At 44.8% G+C, this 14,169-nt stretch overlaps 1 non-coding gene across 1 annotated transcript; it reads right to left on the reverse strand.

The window, feature by feature from the left end:
• Positions 1–11,282: 11,282 nt before the first annotated feature.
• LOC123163404 (small nucleolar RNA Z247) lies at positions 11,283–11,410 on the reverse strand. Its single transcript, XR_006481878.1, has one exon. It is a non-coding gene; the product is annotated as a small nucleolar RNA Z247 (small nucleolar RNA).
• Positions 11,411–14,169: the final 2,759 nt, after the last annotated feature.

A 14,169-nucleotide genomic window follows, 5' to 3' on the forward strand; every position in this document is an offset into this window, starting at 1 on the left:
GGACCATGTAGTATAGCTAGGCTTTCCAAGCCTCTTTTATTTTACTAGTTGTCTGTACTCAGACAAGTTACTTCCGCTGCTGGTTTGTATGACTGTATGACTTGAATGTTGGGTCGTGAGACCCGTACCTTTTTGTATGTTATGTATGGCTCCTTGAGCCTTAAATAAAGTACTTGTGTCGTAGAGTCATGTTGTGATGCTTCGTTGTATTTGCACATATCGAGCATATTGTGTGTATGATTGAAATGCTTGGTATGTGTGGGATCTGACTATCTAGTTGTTTATCTTTAGTAGCCTCTCTTACCGGGAAATGTCTCCTAGTGTTACCGCTGAGCCATGGTAGCTTGCTACTGCTCTGGAACACTTAGGCTGGCCGGCATGTGTCCTTCTTCGTTCCTGTGTCTGTCCCTTCGGGGAAATGTCACGCTTGAGTACCGGAGTCCTGTTAGCCCGCTACAGCCCGGTTTACCGGAGTCCTGCTAGCCCAGTGCTACAGCCCGGACCCACTTGCTGATGACCGACACGTTTGAAGCTGGGTCATGGATGCCTGTCCCTGTAAGTCTGTGCCACTTTGGGTTTACGACTAGTCATGTCAGCCCGGGCTCCTTATCATATGGATGCTAGCGACACTATCATATACGTGAGCCAAAAGGCGCAAACGGTCCCGGGCAAAGGTAAGGCGACACCCGTGGGGATACCGTGCGTGAGGCCGCAAAGTGATATGAGGTGTTACCGGCTAGATCGATGTGACATCGAGTCGGGGTCCTGACACCATTTTTGCTGCCTTCTTCTGTATCATGAAGATCGGGATCAGTAGCACCATTAATCACATGATCACTAACTCTTTCGCCCCCTTGATCAGTAGGATTTAGGAGCTCTGGTGAAAGCAAGAGTATTTTAGCACGGAGTCGAGCACCTGCATTAGGATGCAGTTTAGAGAAGGGAAAACAAGTTTCATCAAATACCACATCACGAGATATATAAACTCGTCCAGTGGAGATATCCAAGCACTTTTAGCCTTTGTGAAGGTTACTATACCCAAGGAATGTGCACTGCTTAGAACGAAATTGGAGCTTGTGTGTGTTGTATGAGCGAAGATTAGGCTAGCAAGCGCATCCAAAGATACGAAGGGATGAATAGTTTGGGGTTTCACCAAATAATTAGGTGAGAGGTGTCTCAAAGTTTATGACTTTGCTTGGCATCCTATTGATGAGATAGGTGGCTGCTATGAAGGCTTCATCCCAAAACTTTAAAGGCATGGAAGCTTGAGCAAGCAAAGATAGGCCAACTTCAACTATGTGACGGTGTTTTCGTTCGGATGAGCCATTCTGTTGATGATCATGAGGACGGGAGACGTGGTGAGATATACCAATTTTCGTGAAAAATGAGTTCAACTTTACGTACTCCCCTCCCCAGACAGTTTGAAGGGAAAGGATCTTTCTATCAAACTGTCTTTCGACAAGTTTTTGGAAGTCATGAAACTTTTGGAAAACCTCAGACATGTGTTTTATGAGATAGATCCATGTAAACTTACTGAAATCGTCAATGAAACTAACATAGTATTTCTTTCTCCCTACGGTTTCAATGGCAGGACCCCAAACATCAGAGAAAATGAGCTCCAAAGGAAATTTTGATTCACTCATAGATTGAGGATAAGGTAATAGGTGAGTTTTGCCTTTTTGACAGGCGTCACATACAAGTTTATTGTTATCACTACGAGCACACGGGAGTTTATTTTTGCTAATGATCTTGCTAATAAGAATGGAAGATGGGTGACCAAAACGTCGGTGCCACCAATCCGAAGATGGTTTGGTGATATTTAGCACTTGCTTCTTGACGTTTGTCCCGACGTGCTTGACAGGATAGAGACCTTTCCTACCCCTGCCTCGAAGTAGAACCCTCCTAGTTTCCAGATCCTGACAAGAAAAAAATGAGGGTGAATTTCAACAAAGGTGTCATTATCAAGAGCAAGTTTGTTTGCTGAGATTTGATTTTTTGTAGCCTCCGGAACGTGAAGAACATTGTTGAGATATAGATCATGATCTGGGGTTGAAATAGTTGTGTGATCAATGTGATCAATAGCCATACCTGATCCATTGTCCACGTGCATTTGGTCGTTGCCGGTGTACCTTTCCCGCACGGTGAGCTTCTCTAGATCACCGGTGATATGGTCGGTGGCACCACTGTCCATGTACCAGTTAGAGTCCACCCCATACTATGGTGCAGTCATGTTCGCCGAGCGCTCTTCTCCTCCCTGGTAGGTGGAGTAATAGCGCTTCCAGCATTTCCAAGCTGGAAGGTCCACCTGTTGGGGAACGTAGTAATTTCAAAAAAATTCCTACGTACACGCAAGATCATGGTGATGGCCTAGCAACGAGAGGGGAGAGTGTTGTCCACGTACCCTCGTAGACCGTAAGTGGAAGCGTTAGCACAACGCGGTTGATGTAGTCGCACGTCTTCACGATCCGACCGATCCAAGCACCGAACGTACAGCACCTCCGAGTTCAGCACACGTTCAGCTCGATGACGATCCCCGAGCTCCGATCCAGCAAAGCTTCGGGGATGAGTTCCGTCAGCACGACGGCGTGGTGACGATGATGATGCTCTACCGGCGCAGGGCTTCGCCTAAACTCCGCGACGATATGACCGAGGTGGAATATGGTGGAGGGGGGCACCGCACACGGCTAAGGAACGATCCGTAGATCAATTTGTGTGTCTATGGGGTGCCCCCCGCCCCCGTATATAAAGGAGCCAGGGGGAGGAGGCGGCCGGCCAAGGAGGGCGCGCCAAGGGGGGAGTCCTACTCCCACCGGGAGTAGGACTCCCTTCTTTCCTAGTTGGAATAGGAGAAGGGGGAAAGAGGAGGAAGAGGGGAAGGAAAGGGGGGGCGCCGCCCCCCTTCCCTTGTCCTATTTGGACTAGGAAGGGGAGGGGCGCGCGGCCCCCTCCTGCCTCCTTCCCTCTTCTCCCTCGAGGCCCATGTAGGCCCAATAACCCCCCGGGGGGTTCCGGCAACCTCCCGGTACTCCGGTAAAATGTCGATTTCACCCGGAACGATTCCGATGTCCAAATATAGGCTTCCAATATATCGATCTTTATGTCTCGACCATTTTGAGACTCCTCGTTACGTTCGTGATCACATCCGGGACTCCGAACAAACTTCGGTACATCAAAACTTATAAACTCATAATAAAATTGTCATCGTAACGTTAAGCGTGTGGACCCTACGGGTTCGAGAACTATGTAGACATGACCTAGAACTATTCTCGGTCAATAACCAATAGCGGAACCTGGATGCCCATATTGGTTCCTACATATTCTACGAAGATCTTTATCGGTCAAACCGCATAACAATATACGTTGTTCCCTTTGTCATCAGTATGTTACTTGCCCAAGATTTGATCGTCGGTATCCAATACCTAGTTCAATCTCGTTACCGGCAAGTCTCTTTACTCGTTTCGTAATGCATCATCCCGTAACCAACTCATTTGGTCACATTGCTTGCAAGGCTTATAATGATGTGCATTACCGAGAGGGCCCAGAGATACCTCTCCGACAATCGGAGTGACAAAACCTAATCTCGAAATACGCCAACTCAACATGTACCTTCGGAGACACCTGTAGTACTCCTTTATAATCACCCAGTTACGTTGTGATGTTTGGTAGTACCCAAAGTGTTCCTCCGGTAAACGGGAGTTGCATAATTCTCATAGTTACAGGAACATGTATAAGTCATGAAGAAAGCAATAGCAATATACTAAACGATCAATTGCTAGGCTAACGGAATGGGTCATGTCAATCACATCATTCTCCTAATGATGTGATCCCATTAATCAAATGACAACACATGTCTATGGTTAGGAAACACAACCATCTTTGATAAATGAGCTAGTCAAGTAGAGGCATACTAGTGACTATATGTTTGTCTATGTATTCACACATGTATCATGTTTCCGGTTAATACAATTCTAGCATGAATAATAAACATTTATCATGATATGAGGAAATAAATAATAACTTTATTATTGCCTTTAGGGCATATTTCCTTCAGTCTCCCACTTGCACTAGAGTCAATAATCTAGATTACATAGTAATGATTCTAACACCCATGGAGTCTTGGTGCTGATCATGTTTTGCTCGTGAGAGTGGCTTAGTCAACGGGTTTGCAACATTCAGATCCGTATGTATCTTGCAAATCTCTATGTCTCCCACTTGGACTTGGTCCCGAATGGAATTGAAGCGTCTCTTGATGTGCTTGGTTCTCTTGTGAAATCTGGATTCCTTTGCCAAGGCAATTGCACCAGTATTCTCACAGAAGATTTTCATTGGTCCCGATGCACTAGGTATGACACCTAGATCAGAAATGAACTCCTTCATCCAGACTCCTTCATTTGCTGCTTCCGAAGCAGCTATGTACTCCGCTTCACATGTAGATCCTGCCACGACGCTTTGTTTAGAACTGCACCAACTTACAGCTCCACCGTTTAATAAAAACACGTATCCGGTTTGCGATTTAGAATCGTCCAGATCAGTGTCAAAGCTTGCATCGACGTAACCATTTACGACTAGCTCTTTGTCACCTCCATATACGAGAAACATATCCTTAGTCCTTTTCAGGTATTTCAGGATGTTCTTGACCGCTGTCCAGTGATCCACTCCTGGATTACTTTGGTACCTTCCTGCCAAGCTTATTGCTAAGCATACGTCAGGTCTGGTACACAGCATTGCATACATGATAGAGCCTATGGCTGAAGCATAGGGAACATCTTTCATTTTCTCTCTATCTTCTGTTGTGGTCGGCCATTGAGTTTGACTCAACTTCATACCTTGTATTACGGGCAAGAACCCTTTCTTTGCCTGATCCATTTTGAACTTTTTCAAAATTTTATCAAGGTATGTGCTTTGTGAAAGTCCTATTAAGCGTCTTGATCTATCTCTATAGATCTTGATGCCCAATATGTAAGCAGCTTCACCGAGGTCTTTCATTGAAAAACTTTTATTCAAGTATCCCTTTATGCTATCCAGAAAGTCTATATCATTTCCAATTAATAATATGTCATCTACATATAATATCAGAAATGCTACAGAGCTCCCACTCACTTTCTTGTAAATACAGGCTTCTCCAAAAGTCTTTATAAAACCATATGCTTTGATCACACTATCAAAGCGTTTATTCCAACTCCGAGATGCTTGCACCAGTCCATAAATGGAACGCTGGAGCTTGCACACTTTGTTAGCACCTTTTGGATCAACAAAACCTTTTGGCTGCATCATATACAACTCTTCTTCCAGAAATCCATTCAAGAATGCAGTTTTGACATCCATTTGCCAAATTTCATAATCATGAAATGCAGCAATAGCTAACATGATTCGGACAGACTTAAGCATCGCTACGGGTGAGAAAGTCTCATCGTAGTCAACTCCTTGAACTTGTCGAAAACCTTTCGCGACAAGTCGAGCTTTATAGATAGTTACATTACCATTAGCGTCAGTCTTCTTCTTAAAGATCCATTTATTCTCAATTGCTTGCCGATCATCGGGCAAGTCAACCAAAGTCCACACTTTGTTTTCATACATGGATCCCATCTCAGATTTCATGGCTTCTAGCCATTTTGCGGAATCTGGGATCATCATCGCTTCCTCATAGTTCGTAGGTTCATCATGGTCAAGCAACATGACTTCCAGAATTGGATTACCGTACCACTCTGGTGCGGATGTTACTCTGGTAGACCTACGAGGTTCAGTAGAAACTTGATCTGAAGTTTCATGATCAATATCATTAGCTTCCTCACTAATTGGTGTAGTTGTCACAGGAACCGGTTCTTGTGATGAACTACTTTCCAATAAGGGAGTAGATACAGTTATCTCATCAAGTTCTACTTTCCTCCCACTCACTTCTTTCGAGAGAAACTCCTTCTCTAGAAAGGATTCGATTTTAGCAACGAAAATCTTGCCCTCAGATCTGTGATAGAAGGTGTACCCAATAGTCTCTTTTGGTTATCATATGAAGACACATTTCTCCGATTTGGGTTCGAGCTTATCTGGTTGAAGTTTCTTCACATAAGCATTGCAGCCCCAAACTTTAAGAAACGACAACTTTCGTTTCTTGCCAAACCACAGTTCATAAGGCGTCGTCTCAACGGATTTTGATGGTGCCCTATTTAACGTGAATGCGGCCGTCTCTAAAGCATAACCCCAAAACGATAGCGGTAAATCAGTAAGAGACATCATAGATCGCACCATATCTAGTAAAGTACGATTACGACGTTCGGACACACCATTTCGTTGTGGTGTTCCAGGTGGCGTGAGTTGCGAAACTATTCCGCATTGTTTTAAGTGTAGACCAAACTCGTAACTCAAATATTCTCCTCCACGATCAGATCGTAGAAATTTTATTTTCTTGTTACGATGTTTTTCCACTTCACTCTGAAATTCTTTGAACTTTTCAAATGTTTTAGACTTGTGTTTCATCAAGTAGATATACCCATATCTGCTCAAATCATCTATGAAGGTGAGAAAATAACGATACCCGCCGCGAGCCTCAACATTCATTGGACCACAAACATCAGTATGTATGATTTCCAACAAATCAGTTGCTCGCTCCATAGTTCCGGAGAACGGCGTTTTAGTCATCTTGCCCATGAGGCACGGTTCGCAAGTACCAAGTGATTCATAATAAAGTGATTCCAAAAGCCCATCAGTATGGAGTTTCTTCATGCGCTTTACACCGATATGACCTAAACGGCAGTGCCACAAATAAGTTGCACTATCGTTATCAACTCTGCATCTTTTGGTTTCAACACTATGAATATGTGTATCATTACTATCGAGATTCAATAAAAATAGACCAATTTTCAAGGGTGCATGACCATAAAAGATATTACTCATATAAATAGAACAACCATTATTCTCTGATTTAAATGAATAACCGTCTCGCATCAAACAAGATCCAGATATAATGTTCATGCTCAACGCTGGCACCAAATAACAATTATTTAGGTCTAAAACTAATCCCGATGGTAGATGTAGAGGTAGCGTGCCGACCGCGATCACATCGACTTTGGAACCATTTCCCACGCGCATCGTCACCTCGTCCTTAGCCAATCTTCGCTTAATCCGTAGTCCCTGTTTCGAGTTGCAAATATTAGCAACAAAACCAGTATCAAATACCCAGGTGCTACTGCGAGCATTAGTAAGGTACACATCAATAACATGTATATCACATATACCTTTGTTCACTTTGCCATACTTCTTATCCGCCAAATACTTGGGGCAGTTCCACTTCCAGTGTCCAGTCTGCTTGCAGTAGAAGCACTCAGTTTCAGGCTTAGGTCCAGACTTGGGTTTCTTCTCTTGAGCAGCAACTTGCTTGCTGTTCTTTTTGAAGTTCCCCTTCTTCTTCCCTTTGCCCTTTTTCTTGAAACTGGTGGTCTTGTTAACCATCAACACTTGATGCTCCTTCTTGATTTCTACCTCCGCGGCTTTTAGCATCGCGAACAGCTCGGGAATAGTCTTGTTCATCCCTTGCATATTATAGTTCATCACGAAGCTCTTGTAGCTTGGTGGCAGTGATTGAAGAATTCTGTCAATGACACTATCATCAGGAAGATTAACTCCCAGTTGAATCAAGTGATTATTATACCCAGACATTTTGAGTATATGTTCACTGACAGAACTATTCTCGTCCATCTTGCAGCTATAGAACTTATTGGAGACTTCATATCTCTCAATCCGGGCATTTGCTTGAAATATTAACTTCAACTCCTGGAACATCCCATATGCTCCATGACGTTCAAAACGTCGTTGAAGACCCGGTTCTAAGCCGTAAAGCATGGCACACTGAACTATCGAGTAGTCATCAGCTTTGCTCTGCCAGACGTTCTTAATGTCGTCAGTTGCATCAGCAGCAAGCCTGGCACCCAGTGGTGCTTCCAGGACGTAACTTTTCTGTGCAGCAATGAGGATAATCCTCAGGTTACAGACCCAGTCCGTGTAATTGCTACCATCATCTTTCAACTTTGCTTTCTCAAGGAACGCATTAAAATTCAACGGAACAACAGCACGAGCCATCTATCTACAAACAAACATAGACAAGCAAAATACTATCAGGTACTAAGTTCATGATAAATTTAAGTTCAATTAATCATATTACTTAAGAACTCCCACTGATACAGACATCTCTCTAGTCATCTAAGTGATCACGTGATCCAAATCAACTAAACCATGTCCGATCATCACGTGAGATGGAGTAGTTTCAATGGTGAACATCACTATGTTGATCATATCTACTATATGATTCACGTTCGACCTTTCGGTCTCCGTGTTCCGAGGCCATATCTCTATATGCTAGGCTCATCAAGTATGAGCTGAGTATTCCGCGTGTGCAACTGTTTTGCACCCGTTGTATTTGAACGTAGAGCCTATCACACCCGATCATCACGTGAAACTTTCGCAACGGTGCATACTCAGGGAGAACACTTCTTGATTATTAGTGAGAGATCATCTTAAAATGCTACCATCAATCAAAGCAAGATAAGATGCATAAAGAATAAACATCACATGCAATCAATATAAGTGATATGATATGGCCATCATCATCTTGTGCTTGTGATCTCCATCTTCAAAGCACCGTCGTGATCACCATCGTCACCGGCGCGACACCTTGATCTCCATCGTAGCATCGTTATCGTTACGCCATCTATTGCTTCTACGACTATCACTACCGCTTAGAGATAAAGTAAAGCAATTACAGGGTGTTTGCATTTCATACAATAAAGCGACAACCATATGGCTCCTGCCAGTTGCCGATAACTTCGGTTACAAAACATGATCATCTCATACAATAAAATATAGCATCACGTCTTGACCATATCACATCACAACATGCCCTGCAAAAACAAGTTAGACGTCCTCTACTTTGTTGTTGCAAATTTTACGTGGCTGCTACGGGCTTTAGCAAGAACCGTTCTTACCTACGCATAAAAACCACAACGATAGTTCGTCAAGTTGGTGCTGTTTTAACCTTCGCAAGGACCGGGCGTAGCCACACTCGATTCAGCTAATGTGAGAGAGACAGACACCCGCCAGCCACCTTTAAGCACGAGTGCTCGTAACGGTGAAACCAGTCTCGCGTAATCGTACGCGTAATGTCGGTCCGGGCCGCTTCATCTCACAATACCACCGAACCAAAGTATGACATGCTGGTAAGCAGTATGACTTGTATCGCCCACAACTCACTTGTGTTCTACTCGTGCATATAACATCAACGCATAAAACCAGGCTCGGATGCCACTGTTGGGGAACGTAGTAATTTCAAAAAAATTCCTACGTACACGCAAGATCATGGTGATGGCATAGCAACGAGAGGGGAGAGTGTTGTCCACGTACCCTCGTAGACCGTAAGCGGAAGCGTTAGCACAACGCGGTTGATGTAGTCGTACGTCTTCACGATCCGACCGATCCAAGCACCGAACGTACGGCACCTCCGAGTTCAGCACACGTTCAGCTCGATGACGATCCCCGGGCTCCGATCCAGCAAAGCTTCGGGGATGAGTTCCGTCAGCACGACGGCGTGGTGACGATGATGATGCTCTACCGGCGCAGGGCTTAGCCTAAACTCCGCGACGATATGACCGAGGTGGAATATGGTGGAGGGGGGCACCGCACACGGCTAAGGAACGATCTGTAGATCAACTTGTGTGTCTATGGGGTGCCCCCCGCCCCCGTATATAAAGGAGCCAGGGGGGAGGAGGCGGCCGGCCAAGGAGGGCGCGCCAAGGGGGGAGTCCTACTCCCACCGGGAGTAGGACTCCCTTCTTTCCTAGTTGGAATAGGAGAAGGGGGGAAAGAGGAGGAAGAGGGGAAGGAAAGGGGGGGGGCGCCGCCCCCCTTCCCTTGTCCTATTCGGACTAGGAAGGGGAGGGGCACGCGGCCCCCTCCTGCCTCCTTCCCTCTTCTCCCTCGAGGCCCATGTAGGCCCAATAACCCCCCGGGGGGTCCGGTAACCTCCCGGTACTCCGGTAAAATGCCGATTTCACCCGGAACGATTCCGATGTCCAAATATAGGCTTCCAATATATCGATCTTTATGTCTCGACCATTTCGAGACTCCTCGTTACGTCCATGATCACATCCGGGACTCCAAACAAACTTCGGTACATCAAAACTTATAAACTCATAATAAAACTGTCATCGTAACGTTAAGCGTGCGGACCCTACGGGTTCGAGAACTATGTAGACATGACCTAGAACTATTCTCGGTCAATAACCAATAGTGGAACCTGGATGCCCATATTGGTTCCTACATATTCTACGAAGATCTTTATCGGTCAAACCGCATAACAATATACGTTGTTCCCTTTGTCATCGGTATGTTACTTGCCCGAGATTTGATCGTCGGTATCCAATACCTAGTTCAATCTCGTTACCGGCAAGTCTCTTTACTTGTTCCGTAATGCATCATCCCGTAACCAACTCATTTGGTCACATTGCTTGCAAGGCTTATAATGATGTGCATTACCGAGAGGGCCCAAAGATACCTCTCCGACAATCGGAGTACCAAAACCTAATCTCGAAATACGCCAACTCAACATGTATCTTCGGAGACACCTGTAGTACTCCTTTATAATCACCCAGTTACGTTGTGACGTTTGGTAGTACCCAAAGTGTTCCTCCGGTAAACGGGAGTTGCATAATTTTCATAGTTACAGGAACATGTATAAGTCATGAAGAAAGCAATAGCAATATACTAAACGATCAATTGCTAGGCTAACGGAATGGGTCATGTCAATCACATCATTCTCCTAATGATGTGATCCCATTAATCAAATGACAACACATGTCTATGGTTAGGAAACACAACCATCTTTGATTAATGAGCTAGTCAAGTAGAGGCATACTAGTGACTATATGTTTGTCTATGTATTCACACATGTATCATGTTTCCGGTTAATACAATTCTAGCATGAATAATAAACATTTATCATGATATGAGGAAATAAATAATAACTTTATTATTGCCTCTAGGGCATATTTCCTTCACCACCTTGCCGCAGATCTGGCACGTCAGCTTGGTGGTGGGATTGTTGTTGTAGTTCCCACCTCCATCGCTGCTGCCTCCACGGTTAGGTGGCCTGGAGGAGTTGCCGCGGCCGCGGTCACTGCCGCTACCTTGCCTGCCACGGCCGCGGTCACCACTGCTGTCGCCGTTTTTGTTGTTGAAGCGCCCACGACTGACTGCATTTGCAGACGATTGGGAGGACGCACCACGAAGATTCATGCGGGTTTCGAAGCTCAGGAGTTGCGAGTACAGCTCCAGGACCTTGACTAGAGCACATGGCCGACACCACGGGGTCGAACTCCTCATCGAGTCCAGCAAGGATGTGGGACACAACATCCTCTTCATGCACCTTCTTTCCTGAAGCAACGAGTTCATCAGAGAGAGTTCTGACCTTACCAACGTACTTAGTGATCGTGGAGTTTCCCTTCTGAAGGTTGGAAAGGGCGATCCTGACGTTCACAGTTTGTGCTCTCGTTTGCGATGTGAGCATCCCCTGCACGGTATTCCACAGCTCTGCTGCGGTGTGGCAAGTTGCCACCTGGACGGCCATCTCGCGCAGTAGCGTGGTCAGCAGATATGAGAATACCTGCTGATCGCGCGCATACCACACGCCAAACTCCAGGTTGGGGGCCTGAGACTTGGTCTTCCCGTCGGCGCCGGTGACCTCAATGGTCATGGGTGGCACCACTTGCTCGACGTCGAGGAACGCCGCCATCTGCGCTCCCCGGATGGCCGAGAGCACGGTGGCGCGCCATAGCGGCTCGTTCCCTCTCGTAAGTTTCTCGGTTGCGATGTGTGCAAACGGAGACGAGGGGAAGGAGTTCGCGCAGGAGCTTGCCATGGATGACATGAAAGAAAAGAATATTGGAAGCGTATGCATCTGTGCAGGGACGCGTGCGTGTTAAATAGGGAGATCCAGATTACAATTGGTGCAGGTTGTTGTGGTGGCTTGACCCCTCATCCAAGACTATACAAGATGAGGATCTCCAACTAATAACAACCTGCCTAAGGATTACAACGCACCCACACATGTATACACCATCCTGACATATGTCAGGCTACAACTACAATTAGTTTTATTTAACAGTATAAAGCTTGGTACGTACACATGAGCATTTTAGCTTGAACCATACATGATTAGGATGAAGACTATGAATTAATTATGAAGGGGTAGGTGGCTTGATGATAGAGGATATGCATGCATGTGTTGGCAAATACACTAGTGAATCAATCACACGTCTAAGAGAGGAAGAGAAGCAAAGCTTGGGTTGACTCATTTCAACTGGTACATACATGCATGTATAATCATGAGAGAGGCAACGTGGCCTGGTCCTAGATGAAGCAAGGCTGTGCTGGCAGCACCCAGATATTTAGGACAAATAAATTGCTACGTGGAGATTTTGTATAGTGGTCAGGTTTGTTTGGCCTTTGCACAAGAAAAAGGGGCACAGCTCGAAGGGTCAAGGGGCAAGGGTCAAAGGCCATTGCGGCTTGATCTTTTACCCTGGTACTCCACCTAGACCAATGAATGCATGCCACACAATAGGTAGAGTCCAGATGATCGTTTGCTTTAAGATCAGCTCGGCTGAGTCACTCTGGACTCACCATCTATAAATAGCTACTGGTGCTCGCTTTGCACATCCTCATCACCGAGAGTGAGAGCGTGAAAGAGAGAAGAAAGATTCAAAGAAGTGCATGGCGTGTGAAGGAAAGAAAGAGAGGCGGAGAGACCAACAAAGAATGCTTTCATGCGTAATGAAGGAGTACCGTGCCTGGTCGATCAGTTAGGATAATACTGATATAAAGGTTTATGGCATCGCTGTATCAAGGCAAGTAGCTGCTTTGCTAAACTCCCTGATCTCGCCTTATTGTTGTCTTCCTAGATATTTGATTATATTGTTGCACCTTGAATCTTATTGATCCTCCGTTGATTCTTGTTTCAATTGAGAGAGGGACATGTTGTCCTCACAATCCGTTTATTAATGGAATCATTGTATTTTGAAGGAACTCATGAAAAGACATGAGCTATTGTTTTGAGTGATATCAGTAATATTGTCATTGATCCATTCACATAGCATACTCTATCCATCTATATTGGTATCATGACGGCAAACGTATTGTACCGGTCACAGTTCAGGTATGGGACTGTCTGGGTTCTCCGCTAGAAACGACCCTTGTTCGGGACCGTGTCGATGATGGATCCGTAGGAGCGACCAACATTAGTAGGTCAAGGTGTTCAGGTACTAGCGCCTGTGTGGTTCTAGACGAGATTGTCGACGTTAGAGTACCCCTCTTAAGAATGTATAAGTGTGAAATTTCACCTCTGTGACTCCCGGGTTGGGAAGCTTCGGTCATGTGTGACACCAATAAATTCCTTGGTGTTTTCATTAAATCCAGTTATTGTTCTTTTGTCCATTTACACTAAAATATGTTCTAATGTTTATTACCTGTTTTATCCTCTGGATTCACTTTATCTATTGATTTACACCATCATACCATTATTGCTCCTTGTTGAATAGTTAAGTATCTGCTTGCTGAGTATGACTTGTCCTACTCACCCTTGCTTCCTCTGTTTTTAGATGCAGATGATGTAACTTAAGCATGTCCAGAAGATGTCGTCATTCAAAATTAGGTCGGATCAGTGGATGGGAAGCGACTATATAATGATTTATTTGAGATGTTTGTAAATGTAAAGAATTTTGTAAGGTTAATATATGAGCTTTTATGATCCATTGCCGGTTTATGCCTGTTTAATCACGCCTTGCGTGACTATAGGCCTTTGGTCTATATGCGCGCGGCGGCTGTCTCGCCTAGGTCTGGTCTCGGGGCATGACAATACTCCCTCCGTTCACAAATATAAGATTTTTTAACTTTTTTCCGAGACGGATATATATAGACATGTTTTAGTATATTTGCTATTTTGTCCACTCATTTCAGTCCGTATGTCGTTTATATTGAAATATCCAGACCATCTTATATTTGTGAACGGAGGGAGTACATTATAAGGCCATTTAGATGGTCAGTAGCAATTTTTTCGCATAGTACCATCATGCTCACCAATTGGCCAAAGTAACACTAAAAGTTTCAATATGACTTTCACATACAAGATAT

This window comes from Triticum aestivum, chromosome 7B, assembly GCF_018294505.1.
Source record: "Triticum aestivum cultivar Chinese Spring chromosome 7B, IWGSC CS RefSeq v2.1, whole genome shotgun sequence".
Classification (NCBI taxonomy): Eukaryota; Viridiplantae; Streptophyta; class Magnoliopsida; order Poales; family Poaceae; genus Triticum; species Triticum aestivum.